Source organism: Balaenoptera physalus (genome assembly GCF_965194825.1).
Source record: "Balaenoptera physalus genome assembly, chromosome: 11".
Lineage (NCBI taxonomy): Eukaryota > Metazoa > Chordata > Mammalia > Artiodactyla > Balaenopteridae > Balaenoptera > Balaenoptera physalus.
Window position 1 is genome coordinate 68,008,979 of NC_138896.1, and position 7,814 is coordinate 68,016,792.

Genomic DNA, 7,814 nt, shown 5'->3' on the forward strand with positions numbered 1-7,814 from the left:
CAAGTTGTTGTTACGGGAAAAGGCCACAAGGCGGCAGCACTTCTTCATGTCCTGTGTGTTCACTTGGGCCAACACAACCTTAGAGGGAGTCTTGGTGTTTGGTTGCAAATTGGAGTCGAACGTGGATGAACACACACTGCAGGGCTTGTGTATCTTCACCTCGTCCCCCTTACACTGCACCGCCAGTCCCCAGGCAAATCCCAAGCCTTGAAAATGTGCTATTCTGAGGGTGCTGTGGTTTGTAGGTGGGGCGATTCTAAGGAAGGAGGCTGGAGGTGGATACCCCACTAGCAGGAGCTGTGGAGATCCGGTGTCCTTTCACAGCTCCTCCCTCCCAGCGGTTCTACCATCATTTGGGTACACTAGGCTTTGCTTACCTGTAAGAGGTCTGTCTTGGATCGGGTGGTTGTGGTACCATGCAGAGCACAATGGGCAATAGAGGTCCAAGGGGCCGGTGATCTGGTGGCACGTCCTCCTTCCTGTCTCCCTCAGCAAGAGCATACTCCAGCCTTGGGACCCAGGCCTGCGGAGGCTCTAGGCTTGTGACATCAGCCCACGTCACAGAGGCCTGAGGGTAATAGAGTAGGCATTTCTTGCCTTTTTCTTGTTTTATAATTTAGTATTGATTTCCTATTTCAGCATAGTTTATATACAGTGTTGTGTTTGAGTTCTCCAGCAAGGTGATGAAGTTATGAATGTAGCTGTACCTGTAGTATTTTGGATTCTTTTCCCTGTTAGGTTATTGAAGAATATTGAGTAGCGTTCCTTGTGCTATCAGGTGTGTCATCGTTGATGAATTCTTTTTGACACATTAGTGTGTTTCTCTTCATCCCAACCTCCGACTTCATCCTTCCCCGTTCCCCAATTTCCCCCTCTGGGAACTCTACACTTCTTTTTTCCGTTTGTGAACCTGTGTTTCATGTCTGTACTGCATCCTTTGTATCCCTTCTTAGACTCCACATATAAGTGATATCCTGGGATATGTGTCTTTTTGTCTCTAAATTACCAGAATTAGTGAGATCATCTACTGCTCCATCCATGTTGCTGCCAATAGCATGGGTTCATTTTGCTTTCTGGATGAGTGATAGTCGCCAGAATGTAAGTAGCACAACATCTTTATCCATTCATCTCTCGCTGGACATTTCGGTCGTTTATGACTCTGGGCTATGGTAAAGAGTAGCACAACGTCCGTTGGGGTGCAAGTGTTTTATTCCAATGATGGTATTCTCTGGTTATCTGAACTGGAGTGCGGTTTCCGTATCTCGTGGTAGCTCCAGTTTTTAGTTTAGTAAGGGACTTGCTAACTGATCTCCATACTGGCTATTATCAATTTACACTCCCACCAACAGCATAGTAGGGTTCCCTTTACTGCCTGCCCTCTTGAGCACTGACTCTTTTTAGGCTTTTTGAGGACTGCAGCCAGGGAGCACCTCGTCTACGTTTCTTTGCATTCTCTGATCATGACACATCCTGAGCATGTTTTCATTGGATGTGCTGTTTTTAAAAATACGTGTAAGTACCACTGAGCTCTTGAAACATTTCTGCCTGAGAGTCAGGCCAGATTTGAGTTCATTTCAGATTAACTAGCCAAGGACATTTCTCGAGGGCAGGGGTCTTTTGCAGCCCCGCAGTCCTCGTGAATGTTAAGTGCCCTTGAGCACAGTTTTTCAAGTTGTTGTTACGGGAAAAGGCCACAAGGCGGCAGCACTTCTTCATGTCCTGTGTGTTAACTTGGGCCAACACAACCTTAGAGGGAGTCTTGGTGTTTGGTTGCAAATTGGAGTCGAACGTGGATGAACACACACTGCAGGGCTTGTGTATCTTCACCTCGTCCCCCTTACACTGCACCGCCAGTCCCCAGGCAAATCCCAAGCCTTGAAAATGTGCTATTCTGAGGGTGCTGTGGTTTGTAGGTGGGGCGATTCTAAGGAAGGAGGCTGGAGGTGGACACCCCACTAGCAGGAGCTGTGGAGATCCCGTGTCCTTTCACAGCTCCTCCCTCCCAGCGGTTCTACCATCATTTGGGTACACTAGGCTTTGCTTACCTGTAAGAGGTCTGTCTTGGATCGGGAGGTTGTGGTACCATGCAGAGCCGAATGGGCAATAGAGGTCCAAGGGGCCGGTGATCTGGTGGCACGTCCTCCTTCCTGTCTCCCTCAGCAACAGCATACTCCAGCCTTGGGACCCAGGCCTGCGGAGGCTCTAGGCTTGTGACATCAGCCCACGTCACAGAGGCCTGAGGGTAATAGAGTAGGCATTTCTTGCCTTTTTCTTGTTTTATAATTTAGTATTGATTTCCTATTTCAGCATAGTTTATATACAGTGTTGTGTTTGAGTTCTCCAGCAAGGTGATGAAGTTATGAATGTAGGTGTACTTGTAGTATTTTGGATTCTTTTCCCTGTTAGGTTATTGAAGAATATTGAGTAGCGTTCCTTGTGCTATCAGGTGTGTCATCGTTGATGAATTCTTTTTGACACATTAGTGTGTTTCTCTTCATCCCAACCTCCGACTTCATCCTTCCCCGTTCCCCAATTTCCCCCTCTGGGAACTCTACACTTCTTTTTTCCGTTTTTGAACCTGTGTTTCATGTCTGTACTTCATCCTTTGTATCCCTTCTTAGACTCTACATGTAAGTGATATCCTGGGATATGTATCTTTTTGTCTCTAAATTACCAGAATTAGTGAGATCATCTACTGCTCCATCCATGTTGCTGCCAATAGCATGGGTTCATTTTGCTTTCTGGATGAGTGATAGTCGCCAGAATGTAAGTAGCACAACATCTTTATCCATTCATCTCTCGCTGGACATTTCGGTCGTTTGTGTGTCTGGGCTATGGTAAAGAGTAGCACAACGTCCGTTGGGGTGCAAGTGTTTTATTCCAATGATGGTATTCTCTGGTTATCCGAACTGGAGTGCAGTTTCCGTATCTCGTGGTAGCTCCACTTTTCAGTTTAGTAAGGGACTTGCTAACTGATCTCCATACTGGCTATTATCAATTTACACTCCCACCAACAGCATAGTAGGGTTCCCTTTACTGCCTGCCCTCTTGAGCACTGACTCTTTTCAGGCTTTTTGAGGACTGCAGCCAGGGAACACCTCGTCTACGTTTCTTTGCATTCTCTGATCATGACAGATCCTGAGCATGTTTTCATTTGATGTGCTGTTTTTAAAAATACGTGTAAGTACCACTGAGCTCTTGAAACATTTCTGCCTGAGAGTCGGGCCAGATTTGAGTTCATTTCAGATTAACTAGCCAAGGACATTTCTCGAGGGCAGGGGTCGTTTGCAGCCCCGCAGGCCTCGTGAATGTTAAGTGCCCTTGAGCACAGTTTTTCAAGTTGTTGTTACGGGAAAAGGCCACAAGGCGGCAGCACTTCTTCATGTCCTCTGTGTTAACTTGGGCCAACACAACCTTAGAGGGAGTCTTGGTGTTGGGTTGCAAATTGGAGTCGAACGTGGATGAACACACACCGCAGGGCTTGTGTATCTTCACCTCGTCCCCCTTACACTGCACCGCCAGTCCCCTGGCAAATCCCAAGCCTTGAAAATGTGCTATTCTGAGGGTGCTGTGGTTTGTAGGTGGGGCGATTCTAAGGAAGGAGGCTGGAGGTGGATACCCCACTAGCAGGAGCTGTGGAGATCCGGTGTCCTTTCACAGCTCCTCCCTCCCAGCGGTTCTACCATCATTTGGGTACACTAGGCTTTGCTTACCTGTAAGAGGTCTGTCTTGGATCGGGAGGTTGTGGTACCATGCAGAGCAGAATGGGCAATAGAGGTCCAAGGGGCCGGTGATCTGGTGGCACGTCCTCCTTCCTGTCTCCCTCAGCAACAGCATACTCCAGCCTTGGGGCCCAGGCCTGCGGAGGCTCTAGGCTTGTGACATCAGCCCACGTCACAGAGGCCTGAGGGTAATAGAGTAGGCATTTCTTGCCTTTTTCTTGTTTTATAATTTAGTATTGATTTCCTATTTCAGCATAGTTTATATACAGTGTTGTGTTTGAGTTCTCCAGCAAGGTGATGATGTTATGAATGTAGCTGTACCTGTAGTATTTTGGATTCTTTTCCCTGTTAGGTTATTGAAGAATATTGAGTAGCGTTCCTTGTGCTATCAGGTGTGTCATCGTTGATGAATTCTTTTTGACACATTAGTGTGTTTCTCTTCATCCCAACCTCCGACTTCATCCTTGCCGTTCCGCAATTTCCCCCTCTGGGAACTCTACACTTCTTTTTTCCGTTTGTGAACCTGTGTTTCATGTCTGTACTGCATCCTTTGTATCCCTTCTTAGACTCCACATATAAGTGATATCCTGGGATATGTGTCTTTTTGTCTCTAAATTACCAGAATTAGTGAGATCATCTACTGCTCCATCCATGTTGCTGCCAATAGCATGGGTTCGTTTTGCTTTCTGGATGAGTGATAGTCGCCAGAATGTAAGTAGCACAACATCTTTATCCATTCATCTCTCGCTGGACATTTCGGTCGTTTATGACTCTGGGCTATGGTAAAGAGTAGCACAACGTCTGTTGGGGTGCAAGTGTTTTATTCCAATGATGGTATTCTCTGGTTATCTGAACTGGAGTGCGGTTTCCGTATCTCGTGGTAGCTCCAGTTTTTAGTTTAGTAAGGGACTTGCTAACTGATCTCCATACTGGCTATTATCAATTTACACTCCCACCAACAGCATAGTAGGGTTCCCTTTACTGCCTGCCCTCTTGAGCACTGACTCTTTTTAGGCTTTTTGAGGACTGCAGCCAGGGAGCACCTCGTCTACGTTTCTTTGCATTCTCTGATCATGACAGATCCTGAGCATGTTTTCATTGGATGTGCTGTTTTTAAAAATACGTGTAAGTACCACTGAGCTCTTGAAACATTTCTGCCTGAGAGTCAGGCCAGATTTGAGTTCATTTCAGATTAACTAGCCAAGGACATTTCTCGAGGGCAGGGGTCTTTTGCAGCCCCGCAGGCCTCGTGAATGTTAAGTGCCCTTGAGCACAGTTTTTCAAGTTGTTGTTACGGGAAAAGGCCACAAGGCGGCAGCACTTCTTCATGTCCTGTGTGTTAACTTGGGCCAACACAACCTTAGAGGGAGTCTTGGTGTTTGGTTGCAAATTGGAGTCGAACGTGGATGAACACACACTGCAGGGCTTGTGTATCTTCACCTCGTCCCCCTTACACTGCACCGCCAGTCCCCAGGCAAATCCCAAGCCTTGAAAATGTGCTATTCTGAGGGTGCTGTGGTTTGTAGGTGGGGCGATTCTAAGGAAGGAGGCTGGAGGTGGACACCCCACTAGCAGGAGCTGTGGAGATCCGGTGTCCTTTCACAGCTCCTCCCTCCCAGCGGTTCTACCATCATTTGGGTACACTAGGCTTTGCTTACCTGTAAGAGGTCTGTCTTGGATCGGGAGGTTGTAGTACCATGCAGAGCACAATGGGCAATAGAGGTCCAAGGGGCCGGTGATCTGGTGGCACGTCCTCCTTCCTGTCTCCCTCAGCAACAGCATACTCCAGCCTTGGGACCCAGGCCTGCGGAGGCTCTAGGCTTGTGACATCAGCCCACGTCACAGAGGCCTGAGGGTAATAGCATAGGCATTTCTTGCCTTTTTCTTGTTTTATAATTTAGTATTGATTTCCTATTTCAGCATAGTTTATATACAGTGTTGTGTTTGAGTTCTCCAGCAAGGTGATGAAGTTATGAATGTAGCTGTACCTGTAGTATTTTGGATTCTTTTCCCTGTTAAGTTATTGAAGAATATTGAGTAGCGTTCCTTGTGCTATCAGGTGTGTCATCGTTGATGAATTCTTTTTGACACATTAGTGTGTTTCTCTTCATCCCAACCTCCGACTTCATCCTTCCCCGTTCCCCAATTTCCCCCTCTGGGAACTCTACACATCTTTTTTCCGTTTTTGAACCTGTCTTTCATGTCTGTACTTCATCCTTTGTATCCCTTCTTAGACTCTACATGTAAGTGATATCCTGGGATATGTGTCTTTTTGTCTCTAAATTACCAGAATTAGTGAGATCATCTACTGCTCCATCCATGTTGCTGCCAATAGCATGGGTTCATTTTGCTTTCTGGATGAGTGATAGTCGCCAGAATGTAAGTAGCACAACATCTTTATCCATTCATCTCTCGCTGGACATTTCGGTCGTTTGTGTGTCTGGGCTATGGTAAAGAGTAGCACAAAGTCTGTTGGGGTGCAAGTGTTTTATTCCAATGATGGTATTCTCTGGTTATCCGAACTGGAGTGCAGTTTCCGTATCTCGTGGTAGCTCCACTTTTCAGTTTAGTAAGGGACTTGCTAACTGATCTCCATACTGGCTATTATCAATTTACACTCCCACCAACAGCATAGTAGGGTTCCCTTTACTGCCTGACCTCTTGAGCACTGACTCTTTTCAGGCTTTTTGAGGACTGCAGCCAGGGAACACCTCGTCTACGTTTCTTTGCATTCTCTGATCATGACAGATCCTGAGCATGTTTTCATTTGATGTGCTGTTTTTAAAAATACGTGTAAGTACCACTGAGCTCTTGAAACATTTCTGCCTGAGAGTCGGGCCAGATTTGAGTTCATTTCAGATTAACTAGCCAAGGACATTTCTCGAGGGCAGGGGTCGTTTGCAGCCCCGCAGGCCTCGTGAATGTTAAGTGCCCTTGAGCACAGTTTTTCAAGTTGTTGTTACGGGAAAAGCCCACAAGGCGGCAGCACTTCTTCATGTCCTCTGTGTTAACTTGGGCCAACACAACCTTAGAGGGAGTCTTGGTGTTGGGTTGCAAATTGGAGTCGAACGTGGATGAACACACACCGCAGGGCTTGTGTATCTTCACCTCGTCCCCCTTACACTGCACCGCCAGTCCCCAGGCAAATCCCAAGCCTTGAAAATGTGCTATTCTGAGGGTGCTGTGGTTTGTAGGTGGGGCGATTCTAAGGAAGGAGGCTGGAGGTGGATACCCCACTAGCAGGAGCTGTGGAGATCCGGTGTCCTTTCACAGCTCCTCCCTCCCAGCGGTTCTACCATCATTTGGGTACACTAGGCTTTGCTTACCTGTAAGAGGTCTGTCTTGGATCGGGAGGTTGTGGTACCATGCAGAGCAGAATGGGCAATAGAGGTCCAAGGGGCCGGTGATCTGGTGGCACGTCCTCCTTCCTGTCTCCCTCAGCAACAGCATACTCCAGCCTTGGGGCCCAGGCCTGCGGAGGCTCTAGGCTTGTGACATCAGCCCACGTCACAGAGGCCTGAGGGTAATAGAGTAGGCATTTCTTGCCTTTTTCTTGTTTTATAATTTAGTATTGATTTCCTATTTCAGCATAGTTTATATACAGTGTTGTGTTTGAGTTCTCCAGCAAGGTGATGATGTTATGAATGTAGCTGTACCTGTAGTATTTTGGATTCTTTTCCCTGTTAGGTTATTGAAGAATATTGAGTAGCGTTCCTTGTGCTATCAGGTGTGTCATCGTTGATGAATTCTTTTTGACACATTAGTGTGTTTCTCTTCATCCCAACCTCCGACTTCATCCTTGCCGTTCCCCAATTTCCCCCTCTGGGAACTCTACACTTCTTTTTTCCGTTTGTGAACCTGTGTTTCATGTCTGTACTGCATCCTTTGTATCCCTTCTTAGACTCCACATATAAGTGATATCCTGGGATATGTGTCTTTTTGTCTCTAAATTACCAGAATTAGTGAGATCATCTACTGCTCCATCCATGTTGCTGCCAATAGCATGGGTTCATTTTGCTTTCTGGATGAGTGATAGTCGCCAGAATGTAAGTAGCACAACATCTTTATCCATTCATCTCTCGCTGGACATTT